General features: G+C 49.1%; 1 protein-coding gene across 14 annotated transcripts in view; it reads right to left on the bottom strand.

The window, feature by feature from the left end:
- NRCAM (neuronal cell adhesion molecule) overlaps positions 1–17719 on the bottom strand; it is a 329372-nt gene extending 311653 nt beyond the window's left edge. For 11 of the 14 annotated variants that reach the window (XM_008258359.4, XM_008258365.4, XM_051849677.2 and 8 more), the window contains exon 1: positions 17178–17352. The gene's annotated coding sequence lies outside the window, so the exon portion shown is untranslated. Of the gene's footprint in view, positions 1–7871; positions 8023–17177; positions 17353–17570 lie in introns of those variants that run through there. The other 3 variants (XM_070071141.1, XM_070071138.1, XM_070071139.1) reach the window with 3 other exon arrangements.
- Between the last annotated feature and the right edge of the window lie 328 nt (positions 17720–18047).

Here is an 18047-nt window from a genome sequence, read left to right as displayed (position 1 = left end):
AGAATATGAAATGTTTAAAGGTCACGTTCCTGTCACAAGATCTAGGTTTACAATTCAAGATGCCAGCACGGCTCTACAGCTGGGCCTATAGTCACACAACTGGCACAGCTGGCCTGAGTTAGTACATCTGCAAATAAACTCTGACTGATCATCACACGTTGCAATGGGCCCCATAAATCTTTCAAACGGGTCTCACAAAGTTGTCTTTCAAAGCAACTACATAAAAGATCTAAGGAGTTCCTGCTAACAGGGAGGCTTTCACATACGAACGACCGCCTGGACTCTGTCTGCTCCCGTCTAGGGCTTGCAAGTCTCACCTGGGCAAGTCTGCCTCAGTGCCTTGTGTGTTAAAGCAAAGTTGTAAGAACACGCAAAATTAAGACAGTTGTTATTCAAAGTGCTGCATGCCGGTGGATTCTCATTAATCTGTCCCAAAAGGATCATAAATAAGCTCAAGGAGGAAACATTAGCCCCAGGAGGAAACCCTAATTTCACCCATGGTTTCTAAGTTGAAGTGGAACTTCCACATCACACAAGCTCACGAGTTGTGAAGTCCTTGATGTTCCTCCCAGAAACTTTCCAACCAAATAAATCATCTCACAGTGTTTTTAAAAATTTGGCCCAGCGGGTTAAGCTTCAGCTTGCAACAGTGATATCCCCTATCAGCGTGCAGGTTTGAGTCCCGGCTGCTCCACTTCTGATTCAGATCCCTGCTAATGCACCTGGGAAGGCAGCAGAACAAGCCCAGGTGCTTCAGTCCCTCCCATCCAGGTGGAAGACCAGGATGGAGTTTCTGGTTCCTGACTTCAGTTTGGCCCAGCCTGGGCTGTTATGGTCATTTGGGGACTAAATCAGCAGACAGAACATGTCTCTCTCCACACGCCCCCAACCCCGTTCTGTATCTACATAAAAAAAGGAAAAGGAAATAAATAAAAAGTAGGCCCTTTGTTGGCTATAGGAGCTGCTTAAAAGCCATACACTGGCCGGCGCCTCTGCTCACTAGGCTAATCCTCCGCCTAGCGGCGCCGGCACACCGGGTTCTAGTCCCGGTCGGGGCGCCGGATTCTGTCCCGGTTGCCCCTCTTCCAGGCCAGCTCTCTGCTGTGGCCAGGGAGTGCAGTGGAGGATGGCCCAGGTGCTTGGGCCCTGCACCCCATGGGAGACCAGGAAAAGCACCTGGCTCCTGGCTCCTGCCATCGGATCAGCGCGGTGCGCCGGCCACAGCGCAACAGCCGCGGCGGCCATTGGAGGGTGAACCAACGGCAAAAGGAAGACCTTTCTCTCTGTCTCTCTCTCTCACTGTCCACTCTGCCTGTCAAAAAAAAAAAAAAAAAAAAAGCCATACACATGACACCAGCTGTTACGTTGGCTGCCCTAGAGGAGCTTCCTATCTGAGATGGACCAGGCTGTCCCTGGTGGAAACAGAGGCTGGGCAATCACACCACGTGGGCAGATATCACAACGGACCAGCCGCAGAGGTCTCAGCGTTTACAGTGTATCCAACCTGATATTCAAGTTGCACCAAAACACTTGGCAATTCTGCCTGACTACAGCTGAGCCCCCAAACCCTCTGCAATAACATTCTTTAACTTTTTAAAAATGTATATAAAGGGAACACATTTCATGTATTTCATATATACAGCTTGAAGAACTTAATGATACTTCCCACCCTACCCTTCCTCCTCCCTCTTTTCTTATTTTTCTTTTAGGTTCTACCGTGGCATACTTTCTTTCTTTTCTTTTTTTTAAAGTCTATTTATCTACTTGAAAGGCAAAGTCAGAGGCAGAGACAGAGGTCTTCCATCCTCTGGTCCACTCCCCAATTGGCCACAACAGCCAGAGTTGAGCTGATTTGAAGCCAGGAGCCAGGAGCCTCTTCCGTGTCTCCCCACATGAGTGCAGGGGCCCAAGGACTTGGACCATCCTCCACTGCTTTCCCAGGCCACAGCAGAGAACTGGATCAGAAATGGAGCTAGCTGGGACTCAAATCGGTGTCCACATGGGATGCCGGCACTGCGGGCAGTGTTTTTACCTGCTACCCCACAGCGCTGGCCCCCATAGCATACTTTCAATTCACTTTATAATCAAGAGCTTAACACTCCAATAAATAAAGAATTCAACAAGTAGTAAGCAGAAAACCCACTGTTCCTCAAGAGTACAGACAAGCGCTATAAACAACAACCAAATCACAAATAACCTCCTTGAGGCTGCCCCATAGCACGCCCGTTTGGACTGAGGATGGCAGAGGGCCCACCCAAGGCTTTGCTTTCCCCAGCACCAGTGATCAGCAGCAATGGACCCATTTTTCACGTCAAAAGCCTTCTGATGAGCGTGGAGCAGCAAGGCGCCTGCAGAGACTCCACCACCACACAGCCCCTTAAGTTCCCAGCGGATGACACTTTACATGTGCTTAAGGCAGCCAAGTTGGAGTCAACTTGATAGACAAAAAGAGTAATCAACTAATTCAGCTGCCTATTTCACACGGTTGTCCAGTTAATAGAAGTAACACCCTACCAGCTCTTCCAGGCCTTAATTTTAGGGAATAAAGGCTTGTTATTTACTGATTTATTATTTATTTATATATTTGCAAGTCAGAATTAGAGAGAGAGAATCTTCCACCTGCTGGTTTACTCCCAAAATGGCCCCAAATCCCAGGACTGGGCCAAGCTGAAGCCAAGAACCTGGAGCTTCATCCGGGTCTCCCACGTGAGTGCAGGGGCCCAAGCACTTGGGCCATCTTCTGCTGCTTTCCCAGGTGCATTGGTAGAGAGCTGGATGGGAAGTGGAGCAGCTGGGACATAAACCAGCACCCATAGGAGATGTCAGTGTCACCACTATGCCACAACATCAGCCCCACATTCTCATTGTTAAAGCACTATGTCCACACTCATGCTAAGTATGATGATGATTTGTTAGTACTAATCTCTTCTCTGGAGAAGGGACAGGCGGGGACAAGAGGCAGGGACAGGCAAAAAGAACCATAAACACCGAGACACACAAACCTGGTCACAAGTCTCACGATATGTTTCTCTTGACAGCAAACTTTAAGTATATGCAGATTGTAAGTTGGATGAATTTAATCCACTAAAATGTTTTCACGCTTTACTGGCTTGTGTGATTGCTAGTTAGTCATGGCTGACACAAAAAATTACTGTCTTCTCGAAAAATATGAATAGGATTACAGCTTAAAATAAAACACAGTCAGATTTCAAGACTATTAGTGACACTGAATGCAACTGGGAAAAACGTATTTGCTGAATTTACATCCTTATTATATTACCTCAATCTGCTTTTCACATGTTATAATTTGTTGAAGGTTAAGAATACAGTTTGTGCTTTGAAAATAACTTCATCACACAGCATCAGTAAGCAGTATCAACCTCTCCGCAAAATGAGACTACTTCATTTATTTAAAATCCAATAGGTACAGCTGGCACCTCGACTCAATAGGCTAACCTGCGGCGCCGGCACACCAGGTTCTAGTCCCGGTTGCTCCTCTTCCAGTCCAGTTCTCTGCTGTGGCCTGGGAAGGCAGTGGAGGATGGCCCAAGTGCTTGGGCTGCACCCACATGGGATACCAGGAGAAGCACCTGGCTCCTGCCTTCGGATCGGTGCAGCACACCGGCGGCAACGTGCCAGCTGTAGTCGCCCCTTGGGGGGTGAACAAACGGAAAAAGGAAGACCTTTCTGTCTCTCTCTCTCTCACTGTCCACTCTGCCTGTCAAAAGAAAGAAAGAAAGAAAGAAAGAAAGAAAGAAAGAAAGAAAGATCCAATAGGTACAAATATTGCCAAGGATGCATGATGTGTGCATATCCCTGAAGTAAATTTTGCCAGAACACTGGTGGAAAAAGCTGACAGGTGCATTCTAGCTAATAACAACACCGTCTGATGTCATCTCTGTTCTTAGCACTTCCATTGTTATCATCGTTTGCTATAAGAACATATCCTGGGTGATGAGAAAGTTTTACCTCCATTTTCTAGCTCAAGAAAGAGAAGTTCTAAAGCAATTTTTGCAAAGCTATGCATTATGAGAAAACTTCAAAAAGTTCACAGAGAAGTGGAATTAAAAGGTAATTTAATTTTGGTGCAAAAAAGTTTTGAAATCCATGCATAGTCCTTTCATAATATACACTTTCCAAGTTCTTTTTGAAAACCCCTTATACACTGAGGTTTCTTGGTCTATATAGAGTAAACCAGTATCTTTCAAACTTTTTTTTAAAGATTTATTTATTTTGAAAGTCAGAATTCCAGAGAGAGAAGAAGAAGGAGAGGAACAGAGGGGGAGAAGAGGAAAGGGGGAGAAGGGGAGAACAGGAGAGGGAGAGAGAAAAGAGATATCATCCATCCACTGGTTCACTCCCCAGGTGGCAGCAACAGCCAGCACTGGGCCAGGCCGAGGCCAGGAGCCAGGACCTTCATCCAGGTCTCCCACACAGGTGGCAGAGGCCCAAGAATTTGGGCCATCTTCCACTGCTTTCCCAGGCCGTGAGCAGGGAGCTGGATCAGTAGAGCAGCAGGGATATGAACGGATTTCCATATGGGGTGCAGGCTCTGCAGGCGGGAGCTTTATCCACTATGCCACAATGTTGGCCACAGTTTTCACCTATCTTTTTACTCCAGATGTCTCTCAAACATGTCATCATTTCCTTGAAGTCAGTCCCTAAAACCCACTAGCCAGTTGGAAAACGCTATGCTGTAACTCAACTCACAGCTCAGAATATGAAGAAGAACACACGTAGGAGGGTTTAATGACCAGCTTCAAGGGGGAAAAAGTTGCATCTCTGAAGCTGCAGCAGGACCACTTCTGATCAGCATCACACGCCAGCGTTACAACTTCTCATTCCAGTCCTGGGTGCCTCGCTTGTGATTTATCAAATGCAGATGCCGGAACGCAATCTCAGAAAACGCTTAACTCAATCAGTGTGCAGCCACCCAGGCACCTCCGGAGGGAAATGACAAGCGCCGGTTTTGGACAGTGAAGGGGAAAGAAAGCCTTGTGCAAATCCGGAATCATCTGTCATGAGCAAAGGTGGAAAATTATAGAGGAACTCCTTTGGGTTGCAAAGATATCATTTAGGATTCCACAGCGGCAATTTAATAAATGATAGCCTTCTGGATTGAGTGATTTCACCTGCCTCCTCAAGTACCTAATTTAGGACCAGGGAGCAATTACAATCTACAGAGTCAAGGCATGGAATTATAAATGTCTGATTTACCATGGTCAAGGCTCCATCTACGTCTTCAAACCAGAGCGGATGACAACATCTCCCCATTTTCTCTAACAAAAGATCCACCTGACGTCTGACACTTCTCAATGTTCACGTATTCAACGATTCATCCTTGCATTCACTCATTCATCAAACAGGGGCATCTCACAAATGGGCCACCATATGCACAATGAGAAAAGTCATTCAGGCTGCTAATGAACAGAACAGGGACTGGGTTTCCACAGTCAGAGACCTGGGAAAAGCTGACAAGATTCTATTATGAGCAAGGCCCCACAGGCGCGGATGACTACTGAGGTATCTGCTTCCATTTATCATGTGGAACCTGGCCCTCTCGATGCTGTCTGGAGCAAATATCAAATATTTTCATACAGCTGAGGCTCTCCTGTTCACTGACACCCGTTCAACTGAGCTTGACTTTGCCTCATTTGGAAAGGCTTTACCTGGTATCTTTCCATAGACTGAAGGAACTATGAAATTAGATGTTTCTCGAAAGCTGTTTCTGAATTGAACTTTGATACGTCATAGGAGCTCACTCATCACATAATCCCTGTGCAGAATGAAGAATCATATTTGTTGTGAATAATCACCCCCAATGGGTCTGTTGGGCTCACAACTTTCTCCAGGTGTGACTCCCTGTTACAAAGGAACAAAATAGGTGGAAGGAAGAGCTGATTTGCCTAAGAACTGGATTGTGCTACACTCAAATAACTTTAGCTTTGACTTAGTGTTCTCTCAATGTGATCCTTTTAGATGCAAATGTATTTCCTCATTGCAGGGTAATTTATGGGTTATTTCTATTGTATGAAGTCAAATTACTTCAGTGACCTGAAGTACCTCAATAAAATAGCTCTAAAACATTTAGTATGGAGTGTTATAAAATGGGGACTATTCTCCATTATACAAGTCATCACTCTAAAAATTTTAATAGATCTATTTTATTTACTTATTTGAAAGGCAGAGTGACAGCAAGGGGGTGAGGGAGAGACAGAGACAATGAGAGAAACACATACAACTGGTTCACTTCCCAAATGGCCACAAAAGCAGGCAAAGCCAAGAGCCTGGGACTCCAACTGGCTCTCCCACCTGGGTGGCAGAGGCCCAAGGACTTGGGTCATCATCCGCCACCTTCCCAGACACATTATCTGAGAGCTGACTGGAAGTGGAGCAGCCAGGACTGGAACTGGCACTCGGATATGGGATGCCAGCCTTGCAAGCAGCAGCTTCACCCACTGTGCCAGGACACCTGCCCCACTGTAAAAATGTCCATGCTCATCCCTTTCTCTTTCTTTCTGATATTAAGCTATCACCTGCACAGCTCTTTACTCTGTCTCCTTATTATTTAAATCGTCTCTCACGCCTTCTGCCTTCAGACACTTTTTCTGGATATCACAACTCTCATTACCCACCCGAGCCTCTCCTCCACCTGCATCCTGTATGTGCTCTCAAGGCTCCTCTTCCAGTCTCAGTCCAGCAAATGAATGTGGCCGTGAACTCCCTGTCTGCTGTTCAATGACCCCTGCAGTGCTCTCGGACAGTCTGACACATACTTACCTTCCACTATAATTTAGCATCATGGTAACCGTTACTGGAAACAGATATAACCATGGGGTTCAAAAGCCCATATTCCGTCTACTAACATGCGGTTTGCCTTAAGGATTTGTGAGACAAAGTTCGAATCATCATTTATATAAAATATATACACCTTCTCATAGAAGCTAACACAACCAATACGGAAATAAAATTAGCTTTGGTTTACGTTACGGTATTAAGTATCTCTAAATTTCCACTTTACTACTTTGTTCATATTATTGCCATATCCATGCCTTTGACCTCAGAAGCAGAAATATTCAATTGGATGTATTAAATATATTTACAGAATCGCTTTTAATCCTCATGCTAGTAACATCAGGGCAAAAGACAACCTTATCAAGCCACTTAGTCGAAGGCACAAAAGCAAAATTCGGTACATTTTCAACATTCAATTTTCCATCTTCCAAATACAATTTTTCAGTTTCCAATTGTAGCTTTAAGAAACACTAGGAAGAAGTTCCAATTACCTCAAATTGTTTTCTACCGCATTACCTTCTGGCAACCTCGACTTCGCAGCAACTATTTTAGTGTTCTAGTTACACACGCAACTAAGTTCTCCTATGGAAATGCTGTGAGAAGCAGGTGCTGCCTACCAAATTGAACAGGGAACCGTGTGTCGTGTTCACAGCGTCAACGGCAAATGCAGGAGTGAGGGTCGCCTCCCACAAGCAGGGAGTTGCAGTCACTCTTCATCAACAAACCCACCCAGGGAAGAAAACACTGGCTATGTCAATATGGAGAACAGCTTTACCCTGTCCTATCTCGAAACACTCTCACTCTGTGGACAATCCCAAAACACTGTAATGTGTTTTTTACAAAAGCAGCTGGCTGGGCATTTCTGTATTTATTCAATTAGACAGCAGAGGGGAAAGTCTCAGCACTGTCAGAAGAATATTTGCAATGCAATTAGGGGGAGGACAAGTGCATCTGAGTGGATGCCAGACACAGGGGCCTCCCCTTAATTCACACAGCCCAACGTCTTTCTGCGGCGTGCAGCATCCAACAGCACTTCCTACAGTTTTCAAACTTTTGTCAGTTAACTACATGCTTACCGGGCGCCTCGTCTGGACACTCAACACTGCGGGCTCGGCATCCAGCACTGTGTACCTTGTTCCAGCACCATCTGTCACTTAAGCTTCCACAGATTCAAAAATTTCAATGCAAACTCATCTACGCGGTGGCGCTCACACTGAAGCTATAATTCAAATTTCGACGTGCAGCCTGAATTCCTTTTCAATGTTCTTCAACTTTGACCCAGCTCCCCCCACCCCCTTTGCTGAAAAGGGCCAAGACAACAGCCCAGCAAGTGGGGCAGGCAAAACAGGCCTCCTTTGTTCACTTTTGTCCTTTCAGCTCTCTATTGAGGTGAGGAACTGAAAAGGCTCTGGAAGGCAGCAGGCTGCTCACAGAACCGCAAGACTCCAGGAGGAAACTCTCCAGAGTCCATTTGTACCTTAAGACACAGTTAGTAAGTGCAAGGTTAGTGCTTTGCCTTTGCCTTGCACGAGAGAGAGAGGGACAGAGAGAGACAGACAGAGAGAGACTGAGACTCTGTTCATGCTGTTTAGCGTGAGTTTCGTGACATTCATCAAAAACGCATGCTGTAAGTTATACCATTCAAACGCCAAGGGCATCTGGAGCAGCATGAAATTAGCTTTATAGTTGAGATTTGGAGGAAGGATCACTGCATGAATACATCTACTGGATTTTTTGAATGCTCTCAGCCCACTGGAGAAAGATAAATCAAATTCACTGCATATCAGCCAGTGGAAGACCTCCTACAGGATTCCCTCAGATTTCCCTGGGAATAGATTCTTCTGGCTACAATGGGTTTTGAACCAATACATTATGCCCTCCCATCATTTAATAAGAAGAATCTTAGAAGTATCCCTTTTGTCGGACAGCAATGGGCATTTTCCTTCTCATGTAAACTAAACAGTGCTTTAGTATAGGTCAGTATGGAGGGAAACCAGGGAGCAGGGATGCAAGAGAAGATCTCACCCGTTTGCCAACTGAGTAAGACTTGGGATGATAAGTGGAGGGGAGTTAGTGGCCCTAAGTCTGTTCCCTTGCCCCTGGCATTCCGTACACTCACTCGCATTTTAGCCACTTGAGGGAAACCTTCCGTCACACTGTTCAAATTTATCTTTTTCTAATTTGAAATTCCAATCTTGTAGCCCAGTAAAATAGGTCAATTAAGTTGACACCGCGTCTTTCTTATTAGCTCAGCGAAGCAATTCTAATTGGGTGGTGACAGTGTATGCTGTCACCTTTGAAGCTTCCGTGGTGGGGCGAGGCCCCCAACGCAGGGCTCCAGCACACCTCCAAACAGGCAGCATCAGGAGATCCCCTACTTAGGTTCACACTGCACGCAAATTTACTCTCGCTCTGGATCGCAATAATGTCATGTCCAAGCAGTAAAACAAAAGCAAACTGATTAATTAACTCATTCAGCACAAGTGCCCTACAGACATAGATGCTAGCAAAGTAGTAGAGTAGTAAGAGAAAACAGTACCGAATAATTTAAGGGTATTACTCCCTTGTCTTGACGCTCCAACTCAACATTTAAGAAAATCACAAGGATGCATGTCACCAAAGCTGTCTTATCCTGGACTACCACGACACACACGCTCCACAGCAGCTATTTCATGCTTTGCACTACGTGTGGGGTCAGGGAATGCCTGCTGGAAACTGTGTGTCTTCTGATTAATAAAACTTAACCCAGAACTTAGAAAATCCTGTGAACGACGCATTCATAAGGCCCAGTAAATTAATAAACGTACAGCTTTAAAAAGTAGCAGCAACTTCACTTCACACTCATTAGGATGGTGCCAGCAAGAAAGCACAAAGTAGCAAGCGTTGCTGACGATGGGGAGAAACCGGACCCCTGGTGCATGGCTGGTGAGAAGTCGAAGTGGCGCAAATGCTATGGAAAACAGCAGGGCAGTGCCTCTGAAACACAGAAATCGAACCATCATAGAATGCAGCAGTCTGGTTTCTGGGTGTACACCCTAAAGAACTGCAAGCAGGGACTTGACGGGTATTTGCACACTGATATTCACAGCAGCATCACAGCAGCCAAAAGGTGGAAGGAACCCAAGTATCAGTCAACAGATGATTGGGCAAACTTAATGCGGCATATACAGAAAACGAAACAGCATCAGCTTTCAAAGGGAAGGAGATCCCGTTACACGGGTGAACCGTGGAGACACTACACCAAGGGAGATAAGCCAGTCACAAAAGCACGAACACTGTATGAGCCCACTCATCTAGGGTACCTAGAGTGCTCAGACGCACAGAGATAGAATACGGGACGATGGTTGCCTGGAGCTGCAGGCAGAAGAGACAGGAATTAGTATTCCCGAGTCCAGAGTTCCAGTTTAGGAAGATGAAAAAAGTCCTGGAGGTAGATACATACCATATGAATGTACTTAATGCCATTGAACTGTAAATCTAAGAACAGTAAATCACGTGCTATACATTAGCACAAAGCATTACCTTTCATATAAATATACTGCATTGGCCCCTCTGATAATGAAGGAGTTGTGGTTGCCAAAGCTGGAGACAGAGTCCCATGGTTTCCTCCTTCCTGCACATTTTGAGAGGGAAACACTCAGCAGCTCACTTGGTAAGTTTTCCTAGAAACTGCACTCAAACTCGCAGACACAGAGTAGGGTGCTAATCACCAGCATGCAGCAGCCAGGGCACAGGAGGGACAGAGGGGTGCAGGGTGGGACATGAGGGGCTGTGGGTCCAAGGGTTCCAAGTTTCAGCTGTGCAGAAGAAATGCAGAGTGGTGACTACCAAGAATAACACTATTGTACTCTCGTGACATACTAAGAATACAGGGATTGTAAATATCCTCATCATAAAAATAAAAAGAGGTAAGGCCAGCACTGTGGTGCAGTAGGTTAATCCTCCACCTGTGGCACCAGCATCCCATATGGGCGCCGGTTCAAGTCCCAGCTGCTGCACTTCCGATCCAGTTCTCTGTAATGGCCTGAAAAAGCAATGGAGAATGACCCAAGTCCTTGGGCCCCTGCACCCATGTGGGAGACCCAGAAGAAGCTCCTGGGTCCTGGCTTCAGATTGGTGCAGCTCTGGTCATTGTAGCCAATTGGGGAGTGAACCAGTGGATGGAAGACATCTTTGCCTCTCCTTCTCTGTGTAACTCTTTCAAATAAATAAAGAAATTTTTTTTAAAATAAAAATAAATAAAAAGAAGTAACAATGTGAAGTGATAAATATGTTAATTACACTGACAGTGCATGTGTATCAAAACATATTGTAGGGCTAGCGCTGTGGTGTAACAGATTAAGCCGCAATGCTGGCATCCCATGTGGGCACCGGTTTGAGTCCCGGCTGTTCCACTTCTATCCAGCTCCCTGCAATGGCCTGGGAAAACAGTAGAAGAGGCCTGGTTACTTAGGCCCTGCACCCACATAGGAGACCTGGAAGAACTGCAGCCATCTGGAAAGTAAACCATTAGATGGGGCCGGCGCAGTGGCTCACTAGGCTAATCTTCCGCCTGCAGCGCCGGAACACCGGGTTCTAGTCCCGGTCGGGGTGCCGGATTCTGTCCCGGTTGCCCCTCTTCCAGGCTAGCTCTCTGCTATGGCCCGGGGGTGCAGTGGAGGATGGCCCAAGTGCTTGGGCCCTGCACCCCATGGGAGACCAGGATAAGTACCTGGCTCTTGCCATCGGATCAGCGCTGTGCGCCGGCCGCAGCGCGCCGTCCACGACGGCCTTTGGAGGGTGAACCAACGGCAAAAAGGAAGATCTTTCTCTCTGTCTCTCTCACTGTCCACTCTGCCTGTCAAAAGTAATAATAATAATAAAATAAACCATTAGATGGAAGATCTCTCTCTGTATGTGTCTCCCTCTCTCTCTGTAATTCAGCCTTTCAAACAAATAAATAAATACATAAATCTTTCTTTAGAAACCATGTTGTGTGTCTTAAGGGCTAGTGTTGTGGCAAAGCAGATTAAACCACTGCCTGTAACACTGGTATCCCATATAAGCACCGGTTCAAGTTCCAGCTGTCCCACTTCCCATCCAGCTCCCTGCTGATGCACCTGGAAAAGCAGCAGCAGAGAACCCAGGTGCTTGGGCCCCTGCCACCCACATGGGAGACTCAGAAGGAGGTCCTGGACCCTGGTTTCAGCCTGGCTCAGCCCTAACAGTTGCAGCCATTTGAGAAGTGAACCAGTGGACGGAAGATCTCTCCCCCTAACTCTGCCTTTCAAATAAATGTCTTTATGAAAATCATGTAACATATCTTAAATATATCCAATTGTTATTTGTAAATTGTATCTCAATAAAGCTGGGGTAGAACACGAAACTTCAGGCTCAGGTGCCAACAAAGGCTTTTTCTAAATGAAAGGGCTTTTCATTCATCAGGTAAAATGTTAATTTAAAAAAACCATCCACAAGATTTTTGCCTATAGCAAAATCCAGAAAGCTCTCTCGGCCTTATCTGCCAGAAAGGTTCAAGGCTCCTTCAGATGCGGAAGTACTAAATTTAAAAGAAAAAGAACACCCAGATGTACTTAGTAACATTCAATTATTACTTTTTCATCAATCATCTCAGCGGTTGAAGGTCAACCTGAAGAAGTCAGTGGATCCAAACACTGGAAACTTACATAGAACAAGAACACAGGCACCCGGAGTTCCAGTTTAATTGGCTCTGAGTTGGCAAGCATCTCAGATGGGAACTGATCTTGGAAAATGGGGAAGGCTGCTGACAGAGGGAGCAGATGAGGACTTCAGGGTGATGGTCTCCGCCTGCGTGTCTCAGTGGTTCTGCTCAGGGGTGAGTCATGACTAGGAGGGACCACAAGGGGGCTTTCTCCCACGTTCCTGTTTTGTTTCTTGATTTGAGTGCAAGTTCATCAAGCTGCACGTTTTTAAAAAAGATTTATTAATTTTATTTGAAAGGCAGAGTTACAGAGAGAGGAGAGACAGAAAGAGAGATTTTCCCATCCATTGGTTTACTCCCCAAATGGCAGCAACATTGGGAGCTGGGACAGGCCAAAGCCAAGACCTTGGAGCTCCACCCCAGTCTCCCATGTGGGTGCAGGGGCTCAAGTACTTGGGTCATGTGCTGCTGCTTTCCCAGGAGCACTAGCAGGAGCTGGATCTGCAGATGCACCTGGATGCCAGCATTGCAGGTGGCAGCTTAGCCCGCTGTGCTACAATGCTGGCCCAAAAATAGAGGGGGGGACCCTGTTGGGGAAGTTTGTAGCCACAGATGATAAAATCAGAATCAATCTCCTTGAGGGTAGAAACTTTGTTTGCTTGCCACTGTGTCTCCAGTGCCTAGAAAAGCAGACCATGCACTCCTTAAATACTTGTGGATGAAATGAATGGGTCTGTTTACCAGAAAATCTTGTGTAGAGTTCCATTTAATAGCTAGGTTGTACACAGATAACCTAGTCTCTGCAGATTTGATTTACACTCAACCAATCATACTGGGGAAAAAAAACGATGCCTATACAAAAGTATTATTTAAAGGCATTCTTAAGCCCAGGTGCACACATTCAAGTACCTTCTCGCACTTAGCCATGACCGTCACCATTGTCCTACTGGCTTCACAGAGGGGACCTGCATTTTACATACCACCGCTGCTGCAATAGCAATGACGTGGTGTAAGGGCACTCTGGCCCTAGTGTACCACCAGCCTGCAATCCCAGGCTGGGCCACCTCTGTTTCACTGACTGGTCTGGAAACCTGAGTGTTAGATACAATGTTGCCTGAGTTCTTTACAGCTCTAAAAATCCTGGATTATCTGAAATGTTTAGCAACTTCCCTGTGAAGAAGTAGAAAGGCTGGGGGGGGGGGGGGGGAAGAAACACGAGTCAATAGGATTACTAATGCAAAATGAACCCATTTTTCCAATTGATTGGTTAATTACAATAATCCTAAAAGCTATTCTGGGAATAGCTGATTTCACGTTAGTCCGAATTCTTCTTTCCTACTAGGCAACCTGGCGCATCTGTGTAAATGCACCACATATTCCTGTAATTCAGGATACGGGATATTGTTCTAAAAGTATATGCTAGAATCCTCTTCAAACTCAATATCCAACTGGAGGAGTAACTCTCCTGCAGTCAGAACAGTCTAGAAAGGGCATTCAGGGCTTGGAGTCTGAAATAAAAAGGTATGCCAAATAGATGCCTGGCCTTTCCTTAAGGAAAAAAAAAAAGGTTTTCTTAAAAATTACAGTGTGCCAGAAGCATCACTTTGCAACTTCAGGGGGCTCTGGTTGCTAAGAACAATATACAGGCTGTAAAGTACTGAATTGTAGGTTAACAGCCATGCACTTAAAAGCTAAAGGGAATAAAAACCTGTAAAGGAATTCAGGGTGAAACAGGGAATAAAAGGCTTTTCCACAGTACAGTTCTCCGAATTACAACATCGCCAGCTACTGTGAGGTCTGCGGGAGTCAGCACTAAATGGACTTGTAACGGCAAGCCCCAGCTTTGAACAGTAGATGGTCTGGGGCTTCTCCTAACCATAAGCCTTTGAAAGGCCACGTTTTCACAGGGCAAGTACAGGGGGCAAATGGTGTATCCCATTGCTCCCTAATCTCCTAGCTGTGTGGCCTTGGCAAGTCAGTTGACATACCTAAGCCTCTATCTCCTGCTTTTTAAAATAGGGTTATGGGAATTAGACGATCACGTATATTAGGCATGGTGCCCAACGTATCTGCAACTCAAACTATGCCATCAGTACCATTAAAGTAGAAAATGTCTGGCTGGGCACTTGACAAAGTTGTTACAATGCTGGTTGTGACTTGCGCATTCTATATCTGATGGGTATCCTTGGAGGAACCTACAAGGTTGATCACCTACAAGGCTGCCACCTACAAGGGAGATCCAGAATGAGTTCCTAGTTCCTGGCTTTGGCCAGGCCCAGCTGTTGGAAGCATTTGGGGGGAGAAGCAACAAAGGATCTAGCCCTCCCTCCTACCCTCCCTTCCTCGCTGCCTCTCTCTCTCTGCCTTTCAAATAAAGTAAAAACACATTTTAGGGGCCGGTGCTGTGGTGTAGCAGGTAAAGCCACTGCCTGCAGTGCCAGCATCCCACATGGGTGCCGGTTCGAGTCCCGGCTGCTCCACTTCCAACCCAGCTCTTTGCTATAGCCTGGGAAAGCAGTAGAAGATGGCCCAAGTCCTTGGGTCCCTGCACCCACATAGGAGACCCAGAAGAAGCTCCTGGCTCCTGGCTTCGGATCAACGCAACTCCAGCCGTTGCGGCCAATTGGGGAGTGAATCAGTGGATGGAACACCTCTCTCTCTTTCTCTCTCTCTCTCTCTCTCTCTCTCTCTCTGCCTCTCTGTGAACTCTTTCAAATGAACAAATAAATTAAAAAAAAAAAAGCACACTTTAAAAAAAATTTTTTTTTTGACAGGCAGAGTGGACAGTGAGAGAGAGAGACAGAGAGAAAGGTCTTCCTTTTGCTGTTGGTTCACCCTCCAATGGCCGCCGCGGCCGGCGCGCTGCGGCCGGCGCACCGCGCTGATCCGATGGCAGGAGCCAGGAGCCAGGTGCTTTTCCTGGTCTCCCATGGGGTGCAGGGCCCAAGCACCTGGGCCATCCTCCACTGCACTCCCGGGCCACAGCAGAGAGCTGGCCTGGAAGAGGGGCAACCGGGACAGAATCCGGTGCCCCAACCGGGACTAGAACCCGGTGTGCCGGCGCCGCAAGGCGGAGGATTAGCCTAGTGAGCCGCGGCGCCGGCCCACACTTTAAAATTTTTAAAAAGAGAGACCACCGTATACCAAAATAAATAAATAAATACATGAGTAGAAAGTATCCACGTGTGTAAATCCTCTGTGGCACTTCTGGAAGGCTTTTCGCTCACGAGCTGTGATTACAGTATTTTAATAGCAGGCCCCGGCCAGCCTAAAGCAAGTCCCCTCCCAAGCAGCCCAGCCTCCCTAGGTTGGCATTCAGGCGGCTACCATGCTCCTTCCCAGGACAAACTCAGTGGGCGCTCCCGCTGCGGAACCAGAGCCTCGCGCCCCATTTCACTTGGCTCCACCTCTTCTTGCCACAGCCTCGGGCCAGAAGGGGCCCGGCCCTTCAGACCCGCACTTCTGAGCATTAACCATCTGGGACCGGGAAGGAACAAACGCCTCCCTCTTAAGACCACTCAGCGCCGGGTGGTGCCTACGGCGGGAGCTGCTGGTGCGAAAAGGACAGGAGGGAGGCTCGGTGCCTCCCTCCGTGCCCACGAACGCGCAGCGGAGCGGAAGACACGGCGGTGGGGCCGGCGAGGGGACCCGGGGAAGGGACCCAGGGAACCTTCCCGCCGCTCCGGAAGAAAGGAGGACACCCGGTCTCTCTGCGCTCTGGCAGATGTGGGCCAGGGTGGCTGAGCCAACGAAGACCGGGGCGCCCACCCGCGCGCGCGGCGCGCAGGGGGTCCGGGAGCGCCGCCCGGCGCAGATGGCGCTGCCGGCGACATGGATGCTCCGGCGCGGGCAGTCACTCCTGGCTCAAAACAGCATCCTTGGGCGAACTGTTGCCAGAGCCCACCGCTGGGAGCCCGGGCAGGGCAGGACGGGAGGCGGGGGTCTCTCCAGTCAACCTCCAGCCTGGCGAGGCGGCCCTGACAAGTCTCAGACCTCGGAAGGCTGCACGGCTGGCTGGGACCCCCGGAGACCACACCTGCAGGCCAACAAAGCCCCCCGCATGCGCTCCCACCCTCGCTGTCCTGTGTCTCTCCCGTTCCGCCTTTGGTTCCCTGAATCCTCTTTAGGGCAGCGAGAGTGGAGCAAGGCGTCGGCCTCGCCCCCTTGAACCGGGCGATGCGCGCAGGTGTCGCACATCCGAACAAAGCCCACGCCCAGATGTGTCCGTGGGGACCGGAACGCGCACACTCCTGCGCGCGCTCAGCCCGGCCCCTGCGCTCCTTGCCCCACCGGCGCCTGGGCGAGACACCCGGCACCCTCCGGGTCGCTCGCTGCCCGGGAAGGGGCTGCGCCGGGCCGCAGCAACCTCTCCACGCCCGGCTGCCCACGGGGTGCTCTCCACGCAGAGCTTCCCGGAAAACGTGGGACGAGGGCACGGACGCCGAAGTTGGCCACGGACGGGAGGAAGCAGCGGGTGCCCGCCCGCGCCACGGGCGCTGAGCCTTTCGGCTGTGCCCTCGGCCGGGCGCCCGCGGATGTGTTAGGGGCCTGTGAGGGAGACGGGGCTTGGCGACCTGCTTCGCCAGCGTGGAGAGCGCCCGGCAGATGCCGCGGCTGCTGTCCTAGGGCACCCAGCAGTCCCCCGCGCCCGCCTCCGCTCCTGCCACCGCCCCCGGAGCAGGACCAGGTGTCACCGCCAGACGCGCACGGAGCCACTCACGTTCTCGCGCCGCGCCCACCGCTCAGCGACCCGGCGCCGACTGCCCGTCAGGACGCTGCAGCGCCGATGGCGTTCAGTGCCGGAGGAAGCTGTCGCTTCTGGTGGCCCAGCCGGGCCGCCCCTGCGCTGGTGGCCCGCGCCCGCGCGTCTGACGCTCGGACTGCGGCGCGCGTCCGCCCGCGACCCCGGCGAAGCGAGGCTGGCCCCGCGCCGGCGCACGCCCCGCGTCGTGCTGCGGCCCCTCCTGCCTCTCCTCCGCGTCCTCAGTCCCCCGCCCCGCACTCCTCCCCGGCGCCTCCCCCCCCTTCCCTCCCGGCCAGCCCCTCCCGCCCGGCGGTGGCGCCGGCGAATGGGCTGCAGCCACCTGCGTCTCGGGGGACTGGGGGCGCTCACCTGAGCCGCCAGGCGCGCAGCCGCCCACCTTCGTCCTCCCGCGAGCAGTGCGGTGGTGGGTGCGGGGATGGGTGTGGGCCGAGAGGCGGGAGCGTTCCAGGACCGGGGCGGCTAGGATCTAGCTTCTGTAGATGTTCCAGAAAATGGGCGGTTTTTAAATGCCACTCTTGTGAGTTTAGGTTTCTGTGGGAGGTCTCTGATGTTTTTCCCCTTTTCTTTTCAAGCGTTCTTATTTCTGCGAAACTCATCCGCCGTTGAGATGGGGTGGGTGTTTTGTTGTTGCTGGTTTTGTAAGCGTGCTTTGCAAACCGCCCTCAACAAGGGGAGAGCCCCCAGCAGATGTTGTCTGTTCGCAGCAGGCACGGGGTCTGATCTGGTCCCAGCCAACAAGGTCAGGTCACATTTGCTTATTGCAGATTTAGGAGAGTTATGCAGAATGTGTTGCAATATAATTCAGAATGGAGATTTTTCTAGAAG

This window comes from Oryctolagus cuniculus, chromosome 3 (assembly GCF_964237555.1).
Source record: "Oryctolagus cuniculus chromosome 3, mOryCun1.1, whole genome shotgun sequence".
Taxonomy (NCBI): Eukaryota; Metazoa; Chordata; class Mammalia; order Lagomorpha; family Leporidae; genus Oryctolagus; species Oryctolagus cuniculus.
This window is presented reverse-complemented; position numbering and strand designations above follow the sequence as displayed.